Source organism: Pleurodeles waltl, chromosome 2_2, assembly GCF_031143425.1.
Source record: "Pleurodeles waltl isolate 20211129_DDA chromosome 2_2, aPleWal1.hap1.20221129, whole genome shotgun sequence".
Classification (NCBI taxonomy): Eukaryota; Metazoa; Chordata; class Amphibia; order Caudata; family Salamandridae; genus Pleurodeles; species Pleurodeles waltl.
In genome coordinates, this window is record NC_090439.1 from 508,378,653 (window position 1) to 508,404,590 (window position 25,938).

Genomic DNA, 25,938 nt, shown 5'->3' on the forward strand with positions numbered 1-25,938 from the left:
CGCAGGACACACACTGGACCCCATCTTTTTCACAAGTGACAGAGCCAAATTCTTCCACACCACTGAAGTAACATGGACAGACCACCACATCGTACATTTCATCAGGCAACTACACATCAACAAGACCCACCACCCTCCTGTGCCACAACTGGGGCAGAGTCACCAAAACTTCATGGATCACTGCCCTCAATGACACCAGACCCAGCCAGCAGACACCCTCAAATTCAGCATCCTTACCCTTTCCAACTGGCTCTCATCAGCAGCAGACATTCCCCCGTGAAAAACACCATAATCAACAGGCCCTCCAAGCAAACCACATGGTTCACACCAGAACTTCGGACACCCAAATGCCATTGCAAGAAATTAGAGAGACACTGGCACTCGGAAAAAATGCCCACCAGTCTAAGCTCCTTCAGGTCTGCCCTCAAAACATACCACCACTGACTCGGAGAGACCAAGAAAGAAGCACTCTCCACCCGCATTAAGGAAAGCGCCAACCACGCCAGAGAACTCTTCAACATTGTCAGAGAATTCTCATGCCCCTCCAACACTGAGAACAAAATCCACCCCTCCCAAGCACTCTGTAACAAGCTTTCAGGATACTTCCACCACAAAATTGCTGACATCTACAGCAACTTTAACCCTCAGCCCACTGCACTCGACCTCCCCTACCCCACTCCTCCGAATCACCAAATGGAAGCAGCTCTCCACCGAATACACCATCATGATATCCATCCACTCCGTATCCCTAACAGACCCCTGCCTACACCACTTCTTCAACTTTGGAAAGGAGTTAATAGGAACACTCCTCACAGAAATCATAAACACCTCCATCACCACCTCCACCGCCTAGAAACATGCAGAGGTCAAACCCCTTCTAAAGAAGCTCTCAGCTCAAGCAAGGTCAAGAATTACCGTCCATCTTGCTCCTCCCATTTCCTGCCAAAGTCCTTGAAAAAGCCATCAATCGCCAGCTCACGAACTACCTTGAACACAAAAACCTTCTCTACCCATCTCAATCCAGCTTCCGATCAAACCACAGCATGGAGACCGCCATTATTGCAGCAACCAACGACATCAGATGCCTCCTAGATCTTGGAACAGCTGCCCTCATCCTCCTCGACCTATTCTCAGCCTTCCACACCGTCTTCCACCACACTCTCATCACCAGACTCCACAACATCTGCATCCAAGAAAACTCTCTCAACTGGATCTCCTCCTTCCTTTCGAGCCAAACAGAGAGGATCCGCTTAGCACACTACATCTCCACCATCCCAAAGAGATAATCTGTTGCATTCTTCAGGGCTCCTCCCTCAGCCCCACCCTCTTCAACGCCTACATGACCATTCTAGTCGGTGTCACATGGACCCGCAGACTCAACATTGTCTCCTACGTCAGCGAAACCCAGTTGGTCCTCTCCCTCACTGACGCAACCTCCACACGCTCCAACTTCCAAAACACCATGACTGACATCACCACCTAGATGAAGACCATTTGCCTCAAGCTAAACTCAGACAAAACTGAGATCCTCATCTTCAAAAACCAGCCTTCTCCCTGGGACGACTCATGGTGGCCAACCACCTTTGGCCCCGCTCCCACACCCTCCAGCCACACCTTCAACCTCTGAATCATCCTGGACACAAATCTCACCATGTAACAACAGATCAGCGCCGTCTCCTTCATCTGCTTCCACTCCCTTTGCATGCTTTGCGAGATTTTCCACTGGATACCCCTCTCTACCAGGAAAACGGTCCCCCAGGCCCTAATCTCCAGCTGCCTAGATTACAGTAACGCACTCTACACCAGAACCACAGAGCAGCTCACTAACCACTTCCGGACCATCCAAAATTCTGTGGCAAGACTTGTCCTCAACCTCCTCAGAAGAACCAGCGTTACTCCCCACCTTGGAGCCCTCCACTGGCTCCCTGTACAGCACAGATGCCTCTTCAAACTCCTCACCCATGCCTACAAGGCCTTCCACAATGCCGGACCTGCCTATCTCAACAACTGCTTCAGTTTTCATTGACTGACCAGTAAACTCCAATCAACCGCACTTGCCCAGGCCCACGTCCCCAGATCCTCCACAAACGATTCGGAGGGCGCTCTTTCTCCTACCTTGCTGCCAAGTCCTTGAATGACCTCCACCTACGCACATCCCCCTCACTAGAAACCTTCAGAAAGCAGCTCAAGACCTGGCTCTTCGACTGCCAGCGTCCACTGGGTCAGAATCGCAGCACCGCCACAGAGACTGGAGAACCCCCTGAGTGCTTTACAAGAAATTCCTGTTTGATACAGGTGACTGCAGAGAGCCACCGTGGGAAGGGGGGTACCCATACAGTATCCCCATTACCTTGTCAAGTCTGAGAATAGAGAGTTCTACCTGGTACGCAGGGTCGTCCCCAACCCGCTGTCATCCAATCGTTGACCACCTGTAGCTACATCTCCAAATAGTGCAGCTGAAGGTCTGCCACTCCCATACCTCCTTCATGAAATGACAGTTGGCATTTAGCTCCGGCTATGCGAGGTGGGCAGTCAGCCTACAGGTAGGCCTGTATTGTGGACATGAGGTCCCTAAACTAAGTGTCGGGGATCATCAGTGGGAAGGTCCGGAGAAAATGTAAAAACTATGGTAGGACCATCATTTTTCAAGTTTGCCACACAGCCCAACACAGTGAGTGGTATAATAGTTTGAGCAGCTTTCCTTGCTTCTTTAATCTGGGTGTAGTACTTTCTAAGTGTAGATTTGTAGGTGTCTCTCGAGGTGTTGTCTCAGCTGGTTCTCCATCTTCTTTATAGTTGTTTGTAATAGCACTTGGAGTCTCTTATGTGTTTTGTGTACTGGCTTGCTTGAGCATGAGTTAGTGTATGCCTGATCATTTTCATGGGAGCAAAGGTGTTGCTGCTTTCTGAGATTCAGTTGTTGAAAGTGGATAGGTCATTTTGTAAGTCACCTGTGAGGCTAGGTTGGTTGGATCTGAGGGTGTGGGTGCAGTCTGTGTCTCTTATATGGCTCAATTGTGGCTGATGTTGATAACTGGCTTTGGTTTGCTGAAGTGGGGTGCGTTGATGTAGAAGTGTACGATGCAGTGGTCCCGTCCATATGAGTGCGGTGAGGTGGCTGAATGTAATCTTGTTGCTGCTGTGAAGACTGGGTCGAGTGTGTGCCCAGCAATGTGAGTTGGACCTCATAGAAGCTTTGTGAGCCAATGTTGTCGAGGTTCTCTAGGAGGGGTGGTGGTGTTGCGATCCTTAGGGTCATTAGGTAGATGGTTGAGGTCGCCGAGCGGTAGGGCGTCATTGGATCTAATGGCGATGGGAGTGATGAAGTTGGTGGTAAAAGTTACTTAAGGTGGTTCAGGGTCTGGTGGTCCATGAGCAAGAGTGCCTGAGATGATCGTGGACTGGTTGATATGCAGTTTGAAATGCTTGAATTCCATGCACACTGTAAGTTTTTCTGTTGTGGTTGTGTAGGAGATGGTGTCTATGTTGATGATCCAGAGACCTCCAGGTTTGAGGTGCATGTCCAGGTGGACAATCTTGTATCCAGGGTAGATGGCTTCGGTGATGGCTGGAGTGTTTGATGGGCTGAGCCAGGTTTTGGTGGGAAAAAGGGTGTCCAGGAAGTGTGATGATGAGATCCCAGATCTCTGTGGCATGTTTGCAGAGAGATCTGGTGTTGAGGAGGATACATTAGATGTGGGGTGTGGTGTGTGCTATTAGTGGCGCAGGGGTGACATGCAAGAGAAATGTCAGTGAGCGCATGAGAAGGGTGCAGTACGGTGTGGAGTAGAGACAGCAATTGTCTGTTTTCGGTGCCGAGTGTAGCCAGTCGGAGGAAGTGTAGCAGTGTACTCATTGGGAAAGGATTATTTAATCTTGGTGTGCAAACAACTGTGCTAAACAAGCTGTCTGATTAATACATGTTAAGAAACAGATTGGCAGGTTCCCTCTTACACAAATTATTCCACAATAAGGCCTTGTCAGGCAACAGTGACAAAGCTTAATCCAGCTCAGCAAACACTGAAGAGGATGGCCAGCAAGTATTGTGTGCTCACTTTTATAGGTCAACCAACTGATTGTATAAAGGAGAACATTATAAGGATATTATAAGTCAGACTAAAAAGCCAAGAGTTGAAAAATGTATGACATGATGTGAACCTTTTCGGCAGCTACTCAGTTTAAAAACTAAACAAATGTTTGCATTGGCTATAGTCTGTTGCTTTCCTGAAACTAAGGGCTAGATGTAGAAATGGGTTTGCGACTCGCAATTTGCGAGTCGCAAACCCATATGCAGGATGGTGCCCCGGACACCATCTGCGAATCGCAAGGGGGTTACAAAGACCCACCTCATTAATATTAATGTGGTGGGTCGCAATTTGCGACCCCCTTGCGATTCCCTGCACTCACAGGGATGGTGGCCTGCTGGAGACAGCAGACCACCATGTCTGTGACTGCTTTTTTAATAAAGCAGTTTTGTTTTTTTTGTATTGCAGCCCGTTTTTCTTAAAGGAAAACAAGTTGCAATACTCTTGAGAAAATGAAACCATTTGGTTTCTTTTTTTCAGAGCCATTCACAAAGGGGAAGGGGTCCCCTTGGGACCCCTTCCCTTTTGCGAATGGGTTAGCACCCACTTCACATGGGTGCTAACTGCAAATTGCTTTGCGACCACGTTTGCAGTCACAAAGCAATTCTGCATCGCGATGCGAATCACAAATAGGAAGGGGAACACCACTTCCTATTTGCGAGTCGCATTCCCATTTTACGAGTCAGTAACTTGGTTACGACTCGCAAAATGGGAATGAGCATCGCGATGCACGTTTTGCATGGCGCAAACAGCGAATTTTGCTGTTTGCACCATGCAAAACGTTTGGTACATCTGGCCCTAAATGTTAAATTTTCCTGTCATGCTGCACTAATAAACTTTCAAGGAACCTTTTGGGCCCTCCCCATTACCAGATGCTGAATCTTTTATATTTTTGTTTACATTTTCCCTGTTAATTGACTCATTAAAAGCTGAGCTTGGTGCAGAGAAAAAGCTTGAACATTTTTCACTTGTAGTCCACAGTGGCATGCTGCTGCTTTAGTTTCATTATGCCAACTCAGTGCTGTGAGTCACTGTTCTCCATAAGTCAACAGATTGATGGGCAGACACCTTCTCTCAAATATTGTATGTAATAATGGCGGACACCCAACAGTGTTTCCCCCGTTCCTAACAAGAGCCTTCAGATAGCCATACATGCTGTTGGAGTGTACAAATTATTAATAAAATTGTGACAGTAAAATATAGTGTAAAATAATATAAAATAAAAGGTTTACTGAAAATCATGTATTAATAAATAAAAATGTGTAACTGATATGGAGGACACCATAAACAACATATATATTTCTATGAAAATAACTGTCTAATGAAAATGTATTTTGTTTATTCATAATTAAATGTACTGAAAAATGAATATTAAAATGTATTAAAAAGATTCATAGTTTAAATAGTAATGAAATGTTTTATTCTTCATGTTTTAGCATTGGTTTTAAAAAGGCCTCACGTTTTAGTAATTTTCCAGAAGCAATGTTTAAAATGTTAACTCTGCAAAAAGATGTTTCTCTAAGCATCCTGTGTGACTTGCTCACTGTGGAAAAGTTATGTTCTTATGTTGTAACGTGTCTGTCTTCCTGGGACGAGATAATATGGACCCAGGAACAATAGTCTTCAGTACTCGTGTATAACCTGAAACAATTGTATTCTTCCATGGAAACTAGTGACTGCAATGAGAGAAGATGAGCCAATCGTGAATGAAGACAACGAAGAAAAGATACTTCTGAAACGTGGAGAAAGGTTCATTGGCTCTGACCTAAACCACCCCATAACTTGACCAATGACATTCTAGTTAATTGCTTTCTAGGCCTTTAATATACAAAAAGTAGGGGGTGTGAACTGAGAGTTCGACTTTCTAAGCTAGTGTAATGATGTGTTATGTCTCTAGCTTTCTGCCATTGTAAGTTCAGATGCATTAAGGCCAAACATTACTGAACTGTTCCCTATTATGTCATTTCCCAATGAAGAAGACCAGAAGATGCTCCACTGATGAAGACATAAGAGGCGTAACCAAATGTACATTTGTCTTTCTTGAAGATGTTTATTGTTTCTCTTTTTAGAAAAACCCAACTACTATTTTGGTTAGCGCCATAGTCAGATGTTTTCCAAATTATTTTTTGTCTTCATTTCTTTTTGCATAAAGTCCAAACATGCTTATCGAATTAGAGAAATAGTTAAGGCTATCGCCATCTAAATTCAGTTATTTCATATAATTTGAGGGTTAACAATTAATCTGCGATAACTAAATGGATTCTGTTCCCATCATTCATCTGTTACCATTATAATTCTGCATGGTGATTCTTGAATCCTTGGTGATAAATATTCTGTCTAGATTAGGATTCTTTAGAAGATGTGGTCAACCTGTGTTATTCTTGTACTTTTATCATTTGGTCTTGCGTTTGATTTATGTGATCTTAGCATTGTTAATCTAAAGGGCAATAAATGTTTAAACTTAACTAAACTGGTGGGGTGATTCATGGCCACGTAGGTCATTGTGCGTATAATTTACTGACGCCAACATTGAATGTGATGATTATTATTTGATGTTATTGATATTGACAGTTAGGATGGTATCTAACTCCTATCTGAGTCCAAAGATTTGTGTCGACCTCTACGGGTAATTGATGGTTACCCTATAGGTGTCACCTTATAAATAAATGATCAAAAGAAATATAAGGCTGGACACGCCCACAATTGTGGTAGCAAAGAATGGTTCTGTCTCAATAGGAGGCTATCATCTGATGGTTTTGTCTCATTTAGAAAGAATTTGGAGATTTGCTTTTACCAGTGCTTATTGAACTTTTGTAATTTTATTTTGCCAATGCTTGTTTGGATAAAATTGGTTTTACCAATGCTTTTTTTAATGTGTTTCCAGTGTTCCTAGTGTGATTGGCATTTGGGAAAGGATTTGTGCTTGCAGTTCTTTCGCAGGTGAATTGTGATGTTTGAGAGAAATAGAGAGTTTGCGTACTCCAACGTAGTTTGTTAGGGAGTGTGCGGATAGGTATGGAAGGCATCAAATTTCAATTGAGTGTGACGCTTTGTGCTTCAGAATTGCCCAAATGGTTGTTGGTATACGGTCTCTGCGTGGTCTAAGACTCCAGTGTAGAAGACACTTGGTTTTGTTGTTACTCGTCTGTTTAGTTGGTCAATCGGTGTGGTTGACAAATAGTGTTCCTAGAGCGTGTGACAAATAGTGTTCCTAGAGTTTGACAAATATTAGTATTCCTGAGTGCACAGAAAGGATCTAATATTAGTCTAAGGTAGAATTTGCTGGTCGAATTTTACTTGCGAATCAGAGAAAGCAAACATCAAATGAGTAGTTGTCAGAGCTAAAAGCCGCAATGAAAATATCCGGGAAGCTTCCCAAGTGATTGTGTTCCCTACCTGTAGTATGCAGACAAGTTGGTGTGTTGATTTTTTTTTTGGGTGCTCGCATTACCATGCATTAGTTTCCGTGTGAATCAAGTTTTGAAAGACAAAGTCTGCAAGACTTTGTCAGCCGCTGTGCATGAGTGTGTGACGTCACTCGGTCCGCGCTGGGATAGGTCGGTTGGTGAAACGGATTGATGGTCAAACGTGAAACGTTATTGGTTGATCGAGGCAACCAAAAAGGATCTTGGGATTGAATTACTTACTGTTTTGAACTTAAATAGTAGTTTTAAATCTGATTAAAGAGTGGGCTTAAGGGAGATGCTTTTATTCCAGCAAGAGTAGGAGATAACGCCCGCCAGAAGGTACACCTCTATACATCGTAATTGAAGAGAAAGGTGCCGCAGCATGTATTTGGTTAAAACAGTGGTGCAAAATTACAGACAATGAAGGGAGCTTAGCTTTTCTTGCCTATGGAACTTTTAATATGAGAATCTTAGACAATTTGAGGACAGTGCTGTAGGAATTAAAACCTCCTCTGAGACCAGCACAATTTGAAGCTTTAGTCATTTGGGAGTTTGTGGCCAGACAACAAGGAAAATTAAAATTTGAGAGGAGAATGAGAAAAGTTGAGTAGAAATTATTAGAGGCAAGATGGGCCAATGAGCAAACATTTTGGAGACCTGAAACATTACAGGATATTAAAATGTTTCCTGCAATTACACAATAGAAAGAGAGTAGTATCGGACAAAAGACAAAGAAAAAGGACTCTCCTGAAGAAGATGAGTCGAAGCCCAGATGAGGCCAGGAAATCATTGACTTATGATGATGACTCAGATGATAATGAATTTATAATGCAGTTATTGAGAAGTCGTCCTCCACCATATGCAGCACAAGAGACAAGTCCAGGTACTAGTACTGGTCCAAGTGCTCCTGTATCAGTTGCAAAAACCCAGAGTCAAGTACAGGTTGCAACCAACGTTCCTGCTATCACTGTAACTCAGATACCTATGACTCAGGTTGAGCTACCTGTATTGTATCCTATATTTTCTATTGTAAGTTCTGCATCGAGCATGACCGTACCACTGGTGCAATCATCACAGATAACACAGATTTACCAGAATCCAATGATGGTTCAGGTGAAGTCTACACGTAGTCTCCAGTGTAGGTTCAAACAATGCCGAGAAATACACCTGTAACAATAGCACAGTGAAATTCTTCAGTGCTGACAGGTCAGAGTTCTGGAGTAATTCACTCAAGAAATCAGAATGTTCAATCAAGCCCGAAGCATTAACAGGACCTTTTACTATTGGTCCTGTTGAACCATTGTTTGCACAGGGAAATAATAAGAGTAATGTACAGAATATATTTAATTCAAATGCAGAAATGTAACTGTAAACTGCAATCACTGTAACTGTGAGAGTCACATCTCCAAATAATCAGACTTTTCACAAGGTGGGTCCACTGATTGAGAAAGTATTCTAGGACTTCACAGAATTTGAGAAAGTCCGATTTGAATTCAAATTCACAGAGTGTGCCAAATGTAAATAATAATGTCTCATTGCGAGATTTGACAGCTCAGCATTTAACAGATTGGCTGGAAAATATAAGTGGAGCAAAAACAAATACTGAAGGGGGAAATTCATTGAACCAGGTATGATGTAAATTAGAATTAAATTAAATGATTGAGGGAACCATTGAGTTAAATAGGATTGACTCATATAATGAAGACAAGTTACACTTTATGTGTAAAAATGTTTGAAACCGAGCAGGATTGGTACACCAGGAGTTAGCAGAACTTGCAGAGAAATATGAAATAGAAATTGAGAAATCAAAGCCACTGAAAAGAAGGTATAGGTAGAATTTGATTCAAAAGATATTGAGAACATGAGAATACCGGGAATGAAAATTCATATTAAGGAATTAATTCAGACCATCGAAACATGGGGAGCATTAGAAAATTGGGAAGGCAGATGGGTAAAGAAACAAGATTAGAAGAAAAAGGTGTCTGTGAATTCAAATGCTGTCGTGGAGCAGACTGATAATCCGATAAAGATATTGCCTCTGAGAGAAATTCCTGGAGGAAATGATATACACGTCCCTTGGAGCAGACGTGATATTTTGTCATTTACGAAGGTCTCTCCGAGATGGAGAGAGAAACCAGTGGAATGGTACCAGCAGACATAGATTTGTGAAGGTCTCAAAATGCCTGTGGGCGGATTTGAATACTTTGTTAGAAATAGTAGTCTCAGCTTATTTGTGGGTTGAGTGCAGAAGGAGTGTTGACTGACCATCACTACATGAGATCCAGTTACAGGTGCACCATCACCTGAAGTAATGAAATATTATTACAGTTTGATTGAATTTTTGAATTTCACCTAAAAGTATCGATTGGCGGAGAATCGACAGGACAGCTCAAGCAGCGAAAGAATCAATATATGCATATTATTATTATGAGAGATTGTTGCAAGCATTTAAACATTACAGTGGTACAGAAATGATTGAGCCCAAAGACATGATTCATTTTGTGTTCAGATTTGTTGAAGGGTTGAGACCTGAAATTAGCCACAGTCATTTGAGGTCGTAATGGAAATCGTGGTGTTGATTTGAATACTATTGTCAGTCCAGGTGATATACAGACAATGAAAAGGATGTTACCTTGTCATGCTTGCTGAGGCATCGGGCATTGGAAACGGGATTGTCCAATGATAATACAGGAAAATGTTGCTTCGCAGATTAATAAAGAAACAATATTTTTCCAAATTTGAGAGTTCAGAAAATAAGGGGTCCTTATTTAAATGTCCAGAATAATAGTCAAATGCAGATTCCTCATCAAATGCAAAGTTACCAACTGATGGAACAGATACAGGTGCCACATTTTCAGGTGCCACAGTCACAACAAATGCAGCCCCAAATGCAAATGATACCAAAGCAACAAATGCAGATATCTTAAGCTCCAGAAACACAGCAGCAGGCTATGCTTCCTCAGCAGGTCAAAAGTTAAATCAATGTAATCACATGGTGCAACAATTCACACTACGTAGTGAGAATGAATTGATGAGTGAGAGTTCGGATGAAGAAGAATGTATTAGCAGTTTCATTAGAAGTGGATCAAAAGGGTCCTTATGTAAAGGGTCATCAGGTTAAATTTGTAGTTGATACAGGAACTGCACACACTATAGTAAGAACTGCAGAAGTTCCTGACGTGGCACTTTCTGGGAAAATAGTGCAGATTGTAGGCGTTGCAAATCAATTCCTGACAAATCCGATTAGTAAACTGGTTCCTGTTAAAATTGGTAATTTTGAAGGTCTGCACAAATTTGTAGTCTGTGACTCAAGTCCAGTTTCTTTACTGGGAAGATATTTGTTGTGCAAAACAAAATGTTCGATGACCTGTACAAATTATGGTATTGCTATTCACACTAATAGTGATGATGAGGATTCATCTATGCCAATTGAAAGTGATTCAGTTAATGAAGAATTTCCACTGATTAGTTTCTATCCTGCATTTACAGTGCAAGATCTGCCTACTGATTTACACAGTACAGTTACCTTAAAGGTTTGGGATCTTTTTTGGAAGGACATTGGTCTGATCAGAGGAGTTGAACCAGTTAAAGTCACAATTAAACCTAATGCAGTTTTTCTGCTAACTCTGCAATATCATATGACACCAGATGTAATTGAAGGCGTAATTCCTGTAATTGCAGATTTTGTGAAACCGAGAGTTCTGAAATTCTCCTATTATGGATTTGCAAAAACCAAGTGGGAAATTTTGAATTTTACAATACTTGAGAAAAATGAATGTCCTAGTGGTCAAATGTTTTCCAGTGGTTTCCGTGTGATGCAGAATGGTTCACGGTGGTGGACCTAACACATGCATTTTTCTCAATGCCGCTTCATGAGGATAGTCAGTTTCTTTTCTATTTTAAATTCTGCAATCGTGTGTATTGTTGGTGCAGAATCCCACAAGATTTTTCAGAGTGTCTGTCCGTATTTAACCAGGTGTTGAAAAAGAATTTGGAATCATTAGAAACGCCTTTCCAATCAGCATTAGTTCAGTACCTTGATAATGTTTTGGTTGCTTCAAAGACAAAGGAAGTATGCAGGCAAGATACTATTGTCTTGTTGAATCATTTGGGTGAGAATGGACTTAAAGTGTCCCCAGCGAAATTACAGTACTGTCGAAAAGAAATTAAATATTTGGGTCACCAAATAGAAAAAGGTGCAAGGAAAGTTTCCTGAGAAAGAGTTACAGAATGGATTCCTAATTTTTCTGTTACTTCAAAGCCATTGCAGAGACTGACCCCCAGAGATGTACATGACCTTGTGCCTTTTGATGAAGCTTGTATGAAAGATTTTACTGAGTTGTGAGAGAGAGTTTGTGCAGAGTACCAGCTTTGGGAATGCCTGACTACACAAAGCCATTTATGCTGTTTTGTCATGAACGTGATTTGTGTGCTCTTTCATTCCATAACCAGGTACATGGTGGTGTAAATAGCCCTGTCGCATATTTTTCTGCTAATTTGGACTCAGTCGCAGCAGCTTTTCCTGGCTGTTTGCGGACTGTGGCAGAGGTTGGATTGAGTCTCACTCAGTGTGAGAGTATTGTGATGTAACATTCTTTAACAGTCCTAGTCCCTCACTCTGTTGAGGTTTTACTCACCCGAACATAGACCCAATAAGTATGATCTTTTGATTTTACGCTCTCCAAATGTTACTTTGAAAAGGTATACAGTGCTTAACCCAGCACCCTTACTCCCAGTAGACAATGTTGAAATTGAGAAACTGAAAGAAGTTGAACATGACTATCTGGAGGTTACTGAATTGTGCACAAAACCTAGACCTGACTTTAAGGATACTCCGTTAGAGCAAAATTATCAAATTGTTTATGTCGATGGTTCCTGTCTAAGAGATAATGTGGGAACATTGAAATCAGGATATGCTTTGTGCACAATTTCTGGTACACTCGAAGCTTCATGGCTTCAAAGAGTATTTTCTGCACAAGTGGCTGAATTGGTGGCCCTTATTTGAGCATGCTTTATTTTTGCACAGCTAAAAGTTACAATTTTCACAGTCAGCATGGATTTGGATTAGTCCATGATTTTGGTCAGTTGTGGTCACAGAGAGGTTTCATGACCTCCTTTGGCTCACTAATTAGAAATGGTGATAGAACTCTTGATTTGTTACGAGTCCTACAATTACCTGAGAAGATTGTTGTGGTTTAATGCAGTGCACAGCAGAAATCAAATGATTTTGTTTTAATGGGAAATGCCTATGCAGATCAAGTTGCAAGGTTTTGCATATTGAACTGCATTTCATTTAATGAAGAATGGAACAAACTAAAAGATGATGAAGCAAACCCAAGTTACACATTAACAGTAATTGATACATGGGAGGAAATCAAATGTTTGCAAGAAGATGTCTCCAAAGACGAAAAGAAAAGTGGGATAAAAATTGAAATGTTTTCAAAGAGACAGTGATAACATCTGGGTTCCAAATGAAGGGCACATGGTTTTGCCAAACTGTTACTGATGAAAATGGCAAGATACTATCATGGTCAAGCACACATTGGCAGAAATGATTCACACATTTAAACAGTCCTGGTTCCATCTGAAGTTAAGACAGGTTGCTGAAGCAATTTGTCATAGATGTGTTACATGCCAAACAAATGAATATGGGGAAAAGAACAGTTGTCAATTTGAGTCACATTGGAAAAGCAGGAGGTCCATTCAACATAATGCAAATGGATTTTATTGAGAGGCCGGTGTGTGGTAGTCTGAGATACATGTTGATGATTATCTGTATTTTTAGCCAATGGATTGAAGCTTACCCCACACGTAGAAATGACAGTCTCACAGTAGCAAAACTTTTACTTAGGGAGTTAATTCCTCGTTTTGGATTCTGACCTTTTTACAATCCGATAGAGTAAGTCAGTTTAATAATGAGGTGATAAAATTACTATGTTAAGCCTTAAACTTTGAGCAGAAGTTGCACTGTAGCTGTCGCCTTGAAACCTCTAGATTAATAGAGCAAGTGAATGGTACTGTGAAGTCACGACTTGCAAACATGTGTGCATCTATAAATTTGAAGTGGCCAGATGCTTTGCCTTTGGTTTTGATGAGCATGAGAAACACACCTAACAGAAAGACTGGACTCTCTCCTGATGAAATCTTCATGGGCAGAGCAAAGGGATTACCAGCGGTTCCTGCAAATGCTCTTGTGAATATAACAGATGATATGGTGTTGAATTACTGCAAGAGTCTGGATGATGTGGTTTGCTCTTTCTCTCACCATGTGAAAGTTACAGCCGTGCCGCCATCCCAAGTCCAGTGTCCTAGTTTGCTAGTTGGTGGTTGTCAAGAAGCACATGCGGAAAACTTGTCTGGAACCTAGGTGTAAGGGCTCCTACCAGGTTGGACTTGTTATGACGACTTCTGTGAAGTGTGCTGGGATGCTGAACTGGATTGATGCCAACCACACTCGAAAAGTGCCCTATCCTCTAGAAGATGAAGAGGGGTTGTTGAGAGCACCAACAATTAATACAGTCTCAAGGAGCAAGAAGAGTGACTGTGGAGATAGAAAAAGAGACATTGCAAACTGTTGAAGATCCAGGTACGCGTTTGAGAGATGAAATAGAGGTACCTGACGTTGCTCAAGCATCAGCAAATGTAGTAGGAGAGTCAAGTTAGAGGGGGACTCTCACAGAAGCAGACGTTTGGGAAGATCAGTTAAAACAAATCACATTTCCTGAAACAGCTGAGAAAGGTGCTGAGTTGAATCAAAGTCATGCAGATTGGACTCCTCCTGAATTACTTAACGGTGCAAGTACATAAAGTCAAAATCCTGCCGAATCAAGAAGAATTGTCGGTCCAGTGTTGCAAACAACACTGTCAAAGAAAGCTGTGAAAGAAGACAAGTGGCCCAAATTGCAAACATATGAAAAGATGTCAGATGTACTAACAACTAAAAATGATGAGTCAGACTCAACAACGAGAGCAGATACAGATGAAGATCTGAATGAAGGAGAAATAAGTGTAAATCGGAGATCAAAGAGAAAAAGAGTTGCAAGTTGAAGATACTCGGTCCTGAATGGGCATATTTTACAACAGATGGATGGCAATGAGAATTTTTGTCCTTTTTGTTTTGATCGTGAATTTCCACATCAATTTTTGGGAACTTGAAGTTGCTTTTGAACTGAAATTTGAAACTACATTGCCAACTGAGCAAGAGCGACATTACATGCTACAAATGATAATCACTGTCCAATAGAATATGATCTACTGAAAGAGACTTTTGAAACCTGATTTTTGACAAGCTGCTAAACCGATTTTGACAAAGTTCTGGAGAAAAAGTCTGGAAGCTGCTGTAAATAACTGCAAAGAAGACTGAAGATTATTTTAGATTTTTGGCTGCATAGGTAAATATTTTTTTCTTTTCTACTTTCTGATTCTTTACAGGTCATGGATAACAATCACAATAGCGTTAAAACAATAGGTGTTGCAAATGTATGTGTATTGGTTTGGGGAATTGTATTTGTGCTAGTATGTTAGTTGTTGATTGTGAGCATGAGCATTCATAAAAAATCTGAAACTAACTATACACCTTCTTCAGAGACTACTACACTTTCGAAGTTAGAAAAGTTTAATAAGGTTTAGAAACACTTGCACTTAGACAATTCACGAGAAGATCTTCTAATATTTTATATTGCTTGCTGTATGAATATCAGGGCTGAAAAATCTACTGACCACTTGCTACAAGTTTTATTTCATGAGGTGGAGCTATTTTTAGATGCTACCTGCCCCTTCTGGTAGTGAATAAAGAATAGGTGTTCTGTTCAGTCAGAAACTGAATTGGCAATTAAGATGCCTTTTAAATCTTATTGTTGTCACATTTGCTCTGTGTTCAGAGAGAGAGGTCAAAAGTCAGTTTGTCTTCTTGCAATGTAAATACTTTTCCTTGTGACTGCAGAGTTCCAGGATTTTGTAAGGTGAACTGTCTGACCTATGTGAAATGAAAGGCTTTTGGTATTAGGTTTTTCCTAACACACAACATTTATATAACTAAGTCAACTTTACAAACATTTCAAAATATATTTCAGTAGCTGTGAAAGACCATTTTTCTACTTTTTTGTGATAAAATAATATTTTAATAGGATGAAAACAAAAAGTCAGAACACTCTACTTGGTGATGTGCAATTGATAAATGTTTTCTGAAACCCAATTTTCACAGATTATTGGTAATACACTTACTATTTTATCATTAACGCTGCACGTTAGTGGGAAGGTTTTTGGATATTTCTTAGAAATTTGTCTGTAAATGACAGTGCGCTACCACATCATGCTTTAGTAATGTATTTATTAAAATAACCTCACATGCTTGCTTTCGCCAGTAGGAAAATCTTTTGTAGATCAAACTGATGACAGGAAAAAAGCATTGAAAGAGAAAATAGAGAAAGGGTTAGTGAAGAGAACATTTAGAAATTACTATGCATTTAGTGAGACTAAAACACAAGGGAAGCTTGCTTTAGATTTTCATCATGGAAATCTTTGTATTTATAGACCTCAATCCAGAACTGATACTAAGTTTGTGGGAACGAGTGAGTGCAGACATGTATTTCTTTTTAAGAATACATTGGATTGTATGTTAGGTGGACAAGATCCTGTGATTCCTGGGGTATATTACACATGTGGAAAGAATGCTTATTATGGTCTCCCAAGGTGATGGTATGGGACTTGTTATTTGGGAGTGGTATTCTCAAAGATTACCAGATTGACAATATAGATGAGACACATGACATGAATGAAATGCAAAGACCAAGATCAAAAAGAGCAACTTGTTCTGAAATAATTGGGGATATATTTGGAGCAATTATTCCTTCTGTAGGAGTTGTTCTGAATGCTTTGAAAATTAGAAAGTTGTCTAGTATTGTGGATAACATGCTGACTGATTTTTCTGTAATGGTAATCTTGATGGATACTGAAGTGGCTGCAGTCCGTTCTGTGGTTCTCCAGAACAAACTTGCATTAGATATACTTTTAGCAAAGGAAGGCGGTGTCTGCTGGATGCTGAAAGCAAAACATTGTTACACATACTTACGTGACAGTAGTAAAGGAATTATAAATTTTACTAAGAACTTGACTGATACAAATTTAGACTTAAAAGATCTGAAAGAACCAGGTGGTATAGGAAAATATTGGCAAAGGTGTTACTGAAGCGAAAAATTGGCTGGGTAGTTTTGGTGAGGGTATTGGGGAAAAATATTGAAATCATTATTAATTGTGGTTTTATGTGTCATCTGTATAATTGGATTTTACAAACTATACATACTGATAAAAAGTGAGAAACAATAGATATTTTAGACAGACTAAATTTTAAACTAACTTACAAGTATTATTACAAGTATTAATAAGTATATTATGTGACAACACATATAGTCATCAAAGGAGGGATTATTGGAGTGTGAACATTATTAATAAACATTTTGACATTAAAATATAGTGTAAAATAACAGAATAAAAGGTTTACTGAAAAACATGTATTAATAAATCAAAATGTGTAACTGGTATGGTGGACACCATAAACAACATGCATATTACTATGAAAATAACTGTCTAATGAAAATGTATTTGGTTTATTCATAATTAAATGTACTGAAAATTAATATTACAATGTACTAAAAGGATTAATAGTTTAAATATTATTGAAATGTTTTATTCTTCATGTTGTAGCATTGGCTTTAAAAAGGCCTCTAGCTTTAGTAATTTTCCAGAGGCTATGATTAAAATGTTAACATTGCAAAAAAGATGTTTCTCTAAGCATCCTGTGTGACTTGCTCACTGTGGAAAAGTTATGTTCTTATGTTGTAACATTTGTCTGTCTTCCTGGGACACGATAATGTGTACCCAGGAACGATAGTCTCCAGTGCTCATGTATAACCTTCAACCATTGTATTCTACTGTGGAAACTGGTGACTGCAGTGAGAGAAGATGAGCCAATCGTGAACGGAGACAATGAAGAAAAGATACTTCTGAAACATGGAGAAAAGTTAATTGGCTCTGACCTAAACCTCCCCATAGCTTGACCATTGGCATTCTAGTTAGTTGCTTTCTAGGACTTTAATATAACAAAATTAGGGGCTCAGAGTTCTACTTTCTAAGCTAGTGCAATGATGTGTTAGGTCTTCAGCTTTCTGCCATTGTCAATTGTTTTGCTTTCACTAATGACCGAGCTGAAAACAATCTTTGGAATGCACTTCTTAGTTTAAAGAAGACATTTATTATTACTTCACCACGAGGTTCCTGAGAGAGGAGATTAGTAGGTTGAAGTTTAAAAATAGTCACAGCAATGAAAGGAAAATATATCAAAGTGATTCCTAATTGAAATGTACACAGCAAATATATGTGACTATATTATAGTATAACTTCAAAGCAAAGAATAAAAGTCAAAATTCATCACCGTAGGGCCTTTCACTGCTCGTCATCTTTCTCATACCTGCAAGTTGATGACTCCTGTTCAACTGCAAGAAAGAGATTTTCCACCCGTACGGGACAGGTCAGGCAGCTGACGTCCGCTCCTGACTGAAGTCTCGGAACATTCCCCCTCGCTGCTGCCCAGGGACACCTTTTATAATGAAAAAGCCTGCTAACAGCCCCTTCCCTCTAATAGTCAAAACATGCTGGCTACTGTAGGTCAGAGTTAGAAGAAACAAGTATCGAAGTTTGACCAAGTCCTCAGGGCTTGTTTTTCCCAAAGCCGCACTAGAGAAAAACACAAAATATGCGCTTCCTTATCATGCTAGTGTTCGGTGGGAGAAAAACAGAAGCTTAGTTTACCATGTGGAAAAATACAGCTCATCTGCAATGTCTCAACTGTAATGTCTAACGCCACGATAAAGAGAATAGGCAGCTAAACTGAATACAAAATGTCTAATGCCACGTTAAAGCCAATAGGCAGTTAAACCGAATACACAATGTAATGTGCTACTGGTGAACATTGAACAACTAGTATGCACAGTGGTGAAACACAAAGTCAGTGGTCAAACATGCTTAATGTCATTACATCTCCACTCTCTGACCAATGACTTTTGTTTACTTTTCTCTTATTTCAAAGAAAAAACAAAAAAAACATAAACATTATAAGCAAATCAGGTTTGAATGACAAAAGCAATCACTGTAAAGCAATAGAAGTGGATTAATGTATTGATCTCATAACCTTTCACATCAGATACACTACAATGAAAACACTGAAGCATTTATACTCTGATTAGGATAATAACTGATTGAATAGTGTCTCTAAAATAGCAAGTTTATGTAGCATGAGTTCTGCTCATGTAAAGGTACCCGTTCCACCTGAAAGGTTTGCTGGAATGTAAGTGAAAGTCAGGTTTCCACACGAAAAACAGACATTTAACTGGCAATGTTGCTTAGTTCCAGTGGAAGAATGTAATCAAACATGTTGCAATGGTACTCTGTATTGATCCCATGTAGAACTTGAACTGAAGGCGCCAGTTGTGCAAAATGGATCCATGGGGTTTGTACTTTAATCAATCAGGTTCAGGTTGGGGGTGAGGTCCCTTCCCTGAGCCCACACGCAAACACCCGAAGGGAGACCACACAGCACATTGATGGTCAGTGGCGAGTCGTAGTAGGATCTGCAAAAGAAAAAAGTATGACTTTTCTTGCAAAAAACATTTGTCATATGAAATGTGCCCTCCTTTCTCTTTTCCTTGTTTTATAATCAGCAGGATGTTATTGGGGCCCTTTGTTATGATTTCTGCAGGTTCTGGAGGGTGATTTGGGGATTCAACCCACAACTTAGCACTGAGGTTTTTATCTGCTGCACCATAGCTTCGCTTTCCTTGCACTGTCAGAAGGGCTGGGGCAGACTCCTTCCGTACCAAACCTCCATTTACTGCACTTATGACAAGTTGGGCGATTCTGTCTCCAATCTGTATGAATAAATCAGATTCTCTTCTAGTTATCAGAATAAATTTGATTTCTCCTTGGTAATCTGCATCAATCACTCCACCTAAAACCTTATCAATTTTCCATATCTGTCCTGGTAACTTTCCTCTCCCCAACTGATCTTTGATTGTTTGTGGGACAGATCTCTGTTGTGTGTGCTGACAAATAGGACATTGCAAAATCACAGTTTTTATCAAATCTAAAGGAATGTGCATTTCTCTAATCTCTGTCCACCTGTAAGTGGCTTTTTCTCCCAGATGTCCACATTTCTGGTGCGCCCACTTAGCAATCCCCACCAAGTCAGAATTCTGGGTTGACACTTCTGCCTCTGCACTTTTGTCTTTGATGTCTGCAAGGGAATTGAACCAACGTTCTAATGAGTCAATGGGACAATGAGCCTCTATGACTATGCTCTGTTTTAACATTTCTCAAATTTCCTGCTACAACTCTTTGCTCTACATCTCCTTTGAATTAATGAACCAGTTATGTACAAGCCATGTGGAAAACCAAACGGCTAATCCATTGGCAGTGAACCAAGAATCAGTGTTAAAATGGCACGTCTCAAGCAGCTCTTGCTTTAAAGTCTGACACACATTGTATATCTCTTCATATTGGTTACTTTTTCCTTCTCCTGTGGAAGACAACAACATTTTAGTAACTGGATTGTATAACACTGCTTTCCACTGTCTTTTAGTACTCGCGTATTTCAATGAATCATTAGTCAAACAAACACTCTTTCTATCCTCAGGGGACAAGAATTCAAATGGTGCACTCAATTTCACTGGTAACTCTTTTACCTGTGGTACTCCCTGTACCCTCTCCTCATCCTGTAAAGGGGCTTGTGACACCTGTTCATGTAGGGCTGCAGTGCCTGTAGGTCCTACTTGAGCCCTGTTTTGTATGTACCACATCCAAAGTATGATACTAGCCTCTTGTGCCTGTCCTATGCTGTGAGATTTAGGTGATCTCATCACTCACTGCATGATTGGTAGTTCAGGTTTCAGAATTCTATTATCATTTAAATGGCATTTGCTCAGTATTCACTAGAGCCCTATAACAACTCAAAAACTGTTTTTCAAAAGGAGTACAGTTCTCCACAAAGTCAGAAAGTTTTCTAATCCAAAGCCCCAGGGGCACCCTTGTCCTCCCCTGTTTCTGCCACATACTCAAGTTTACATCAGTGTTTCCCTCTTGCACTGCGCACAAATCTATAGTCTGTTGAATTATTTCATTTGCCAAATCAAAAGCATGCAGCTGCTTCTCACTCCATTCAAACTCATGTTTTTTCCTAGTTACTTTGTACTAAAATGTTAAGGTTTTACTCAGATGAGGGCTATACTGTTTCCAAAAATCAAACAATCTTATGAAACTCAGTGTCTCTTGCTTAGTGCAAATAGTAAGAAACTCTAGAATCTTTTGTTTTACCTGTGAAAACATCTGTCTATTTTCTGGATTCCACAGAATTCCCAGAAACTGCACATTTTACGACAGTACCTCTGCCTTGTCTGAATTACTTTTACCATTCGTACTTTGCAAAAGTGGTCTGACTAGAACATCGTTAACTTCTTGCTCAGTGTAATCTTCTAAAGAATGCACTTCAACTCCTGCCAAAGACTGTGGGCTGCTCTACCCACGGAGATCCTATGCTCTGCTCATGAGGCTCACACTGGCCCCCACCTTTTTTAACCTCCTCATTACTGGAATGTGAAAAGCCAGATTCTCCTGTAACAGCTTTATACATTTCAGTTTTATCTTGCAATAATTTGTTCTGGCTAATTTGCTCACGTAAATTCTTATTTTCATGTTCTAACTGCTTACATCTCTCATGTATTTTTCTGTAAGCAGACAAAAGTATCCAAACCTTTCTGTCAAGAACAAAAGGGACATAATTTCTTTCAAAAAGCACATTTTCTTAATATGAAAACACTTTTGTTTTATCCAAGCACTCATCCCAAGACTTAGAAAGTCCTGATAAACAAGAAAACATGTTTCTCACAGCACCATAAGGCAGTTTAACTTCACATGCATTTTTAAGCATGGTCTGCCGTGCTTTCTTTAATTCTCTAAAAAAAACAAAAAACAATTACACTTTTAAATCGTGCACGTCCAGTCTCCAATTCCACTCCCAGACTGCCGACTCGACAAAATGTTTTGCTTTACACTTCAGAATAACAGAACTATGCACTTCAGGACAATTTAGGGCACAACGTGAAACAATCACTCCTTTAACTTGTCAAACATTTTTTTTTCCCCTTCGAATCCTGCCGACTACGCCAAAATGTTTTGCTTTCACTAATGACCGAGCTGAAAACAATCTCTGGAATGCACTTCTTATTTTAAAGAAAACATTTATTCTTACTTCACCACGAGGTTCCTGAGAGAAGAGATTAGTAGGTTGGAGGCACACGTTTAAAAATAGTCACAGCAATGAAAGGAAAATATATCAAAGTGATTCTCAATTGCAATGTACACAGCAAATATATGTGATTATATTATAGCATAACTTCAAAGCAAAGAATAAAAGTCAAAATTCAACACCGTAGGGCCTATCACTACTCGTCATCTTTTCATGCCTGCAAGTTGAATCCTGTTCAACTGTGAGAAAGAGATTTACCACCTGTACAGGACAGGCCAGGCATCTGACGTCCGCTCCTGACTGAAGTCTTGGAAAATTCCCCCTCGCTGCTGCCAAGGGACACCTTTTATAATGAAAAAGCCTGCTAATAGGCCCTTCCCTCTAATAGTCAAAACATGCTGGCTACTGTAGGTCAGAGTTGGAAGAAACAAGCGTCAAAGGTTGGCCAAGTCCTCAAGAGAAAAACACAAAATATGCACTTCCTTATCGTGCTAGTGTTCAGTGGGAGAAAAACACAAGCTTAATTTACCATGTGGAAAAACACAGCTCATCCGCAATGTCTCAACTGCAATATGTAACGCCACATAAAGCCAATAGGCAGCTAAACTGAATACAAAATGTCTAATGCCACGTTAAAGCCAACAGGCAGCTAAACTGAATACAGAATGTAATGTGCTACTGGTGAACATTGAACAACTAATATGCACAGTGGTGAAACACAGTCAGTGGTCAGACATACTTAATGTCATTACATCAGTTCAGATGCATTAAGGACAAACGTTACTGAACTGTTCGATAATATGGCATTGCCCAATGAAGAAGACCACAAGATGCTCCACTGATGAAGACATTGCTGCTTGCTGATCCATTTAGGAGAGGTATAACCAAATGTGCATTTGACTTTCTTGCAGATTCTTATGTTTTCTCTGTTTAGAGAAACCCAACCGCTATTTTTGGTTAGCACTATAGTCAATTGTTTTCCAAATTAATTTTTGCCTTCTTTTCCTTTTGCATGAAACCCAAACATGCTTATCGAATTAGAGTAATAGTTAAGGATGTCACAATCTAAATTCAACTGTTTCATATAATTTGATGGTAAATAATTAATCTGCAATATCTAAATGTATTCTGGTTCCATCATTCATCTGTTACTGTTATTATTCTGCATGGTGGTTCTTGAATGCTTAGTGATAAATATTCTGTCTAGATTAAGATTCTTTAGAAGATGTGGTCAACCTGTGTTATTCTTGTACTTCTATCACTTGGTCTTGCGTTTGATTTATGTGATCATAGCATTGTTAATGTAAAGGGCAGAAAATGTTTGAAATTCACTAAACTGGTGTGGTGATTCATGGCCACATGGTTGAAAGTGATGTTTATTAATTTGATCTTATTGATGTTGACTGTTAGGATGGTATCTCACTCCTATCTGAGTTCAAAGATTTATGTTGAGATGGTTACCCTATATGTGTCACCTTATAAATAAATTATCAAATTAAATATAAGGATGAACACGCCCACAATGCTTTCACAGTTTCTGTGAGAATACTGCTGCCTGTTCATTATGAAGTCACTACTTGCTTCTAATAAACTATTACAAGTGTGTAATGACACTATTATTAAAGTCACATTCTGATGTCAGAATACACCAGTAATAAGCAAATAAAGTATGAGTTCATATGTTACTCCACGCTCTTAATTGCCAATAATTGTAAAATGCTCAAAAATAAGCCCCTAATATGCAGCACACCATAGGCATGCACCTGTCAAAATAGTTTCCTCTGAAATTGGACACCAAAGAGGTGATAGTCCACCTGGTGGACTGGCAAACATTGGAAGGCCACTCTATTTCTGCCTTTACCATAACAGCTCCAGGCCCAAGCTGTTTCAGTATTTTAGCAACTCCATCCTGTGACTCAATTTAATTGAACACAGTGCTTGGTCAAGTATGTCTTCAACAGAGACCACACTTGGTGAGCTCAGGTTTTGAATGAATGTAAATTCATTGACTTCTGTGTTTTTAGAACTATGCCTAAGGGGGAGCAGACAAATCATGCCAAGGGGAGATTCTGAAATGGCCCAGCTTTGTTTCCTAATTTGACTTGCTTTCTGTTCTTCTCCGCCACCTCTCTGCTGTAACCTGCTGAGTGCTGATTTTTACAGAAACTGGGTCCTTGCACAAGGGATGCTGATATTTTAAATTTGTGGGCAATTTCATTGCGAGGGTATGAAGGGTTCAAAGCCAATTCTGACACATGGGATGGGGGCATCAAATGCCTTTATCATGCCCTCCTCACTTCTGCACACCCTTCTCCTTGATTTTTTTTTTGAAGCATTTAAACTGTGAATGCCCTGCTTGATGTGCTTGAATTTATATGCCCCTTGTGGCCTGGTATTTGCTTTCTTACTGAATGCCCAGCATGCCTTTTTTTTAACCCTCCTGCCGCTGACTGAAAGGGCATATGGTCATTGCCTTCCTGCTTCTTCTATATCATACACAGCAACCATGCATTGAAATCTGTTTGATCCCACAGCATTCCTGGTTTTGAAGCCTTCTTTAACATGAATGGCTTATCATAATCCTTGCAACATTACCCCCCTGAACTCTTTGTATGTACCCACTATCTCGTTAGGAAGCCAAGTTTAGGTTTTTCTCAAGAAATATCGACTGATAAATGGTGAAACCCTTGATCCAGTTTATCAAAGCATCCTCAGCCTTTGGGTTCTTTCATTTATGAGCACAGTCCCCGTTCCTGCTGCCTGGCTCATAAATGAGGTTCTTTGCTGCTGGTAGAGGATGGTATTCTCCCAACTTGCAGGGCAGTACCCTACTGCCCATTCAAGACCTTGGTCAAACTTTGGCAAAACTGTTGACCAGGTCCCCGAGTGGAATTTTTTCGACCAACTTCTTTCTGTCCGGTGCCTGCTGTTAACTCACCAGCTACCATGACGATCTCAGGATGCTCCTGGATGGGCAGAGGTGAATCCACTGGACAATTCCCAGCTTCTCATTTTCTCACACTTTCAGTGTAGGTGCATGCTTTGTCGTTGAAGCCTGTGTGTACTAATTTAAGTTCAAACGATTTGTGCGGCTGTGCTACCAGACAAATTGTTTAAATGTATACTTATGTGCCACATATTTCAAACCTGTTAATGAGTGCTGACAAAAGGAGCGCAATTTTCTTTGAACCTGTGTGGTTCATTGCGCTGAACAATATTTAGTTTCAGGTTCCCAGGCCCAAAGTCCCAATCATGGCTTTTAGGTCAGAGCTCGAGGTCTTGTGTAGCTGGGAAAGTGCTGCTGCAAAGATATTAAGCATCTGCATCATCCAAAATCTTTATTTTGATATTTTCCATATTGATCTAAGAAAAAACTTGTAAATCTTTTGTGCATCCAACCCCCCTTCAGCCTTTACTAGAATAGTGCCTTCTGTAGTGCAGTGTGTGTGTGTGTGCGTGCGTGTGCGTGTGCGTGTGAGCGCATGCGTGTGTGCGCCTGTGCGCGCGCGCAAGGAAAGCTTGCAATACTGATCATCTTGTGAAAGCTGGTGTCTTTTACTTGAAGCTTTAAAAACCCGTTTGCAGTTCAGAAGCCTAAATGAGCGGCTTTATCAATGCTAGTTATTTAAGGTTAATTAAACTCCATCGTTTTGAATCCAGTCCGCTCCCTCTTTAGTTATAACTAAAGGCTCTCAGTTTTCTCTTTTTACTGATTTTTACACTTAAATGCTGACGGAAAGCAGTGTTTCCTGTCGGGGTGTATTTATAAAAGAGGAAAAGTACAGGAAATTGGGCTTCTTTTTATTGACTCTTCATGCTGTCATTCATGAATTCCATCCAATTGCTATTCAAAATGGTGGAATCAGGAGTTAAAACACAATATAAGATTTCCATAAGTGACTGCATATCGCAATTTATGTTTGTAATATAAGGCTAATATTTTCCTGTTTTTTGTATTATATTTGGGCTGTTTAATATACTAAAACCCTTCATGCAGCAAGAAATTACTTCTTTTATTGGTTAAATAAATGTGATGACAAACGATTTACTACGTTTATTCGATAAACACCTAATAAATATGTATTAATATCAATAAGATGACAGAAGTATATATGCATAAATACAAACGGAAATGTTAACAAAAATAAGTACC

The 25,938-nt window shown here is 39.9% G+C and overlaps 1 protein-coding gene across 2 annotated transcripts in view; it reads left to right on the forward strand.

Annotated features, from left to right (window-relative positions):
• CABLES1 (Cdk5 and Abl enzyme substrate 1) overlaps positions 1–25,938 on the forward strand; it is a 442,043-nt gene that overhangs the window by 340,231 nt on the left and 75,874 nt on the right. The window lies entirely within an intron of this gene.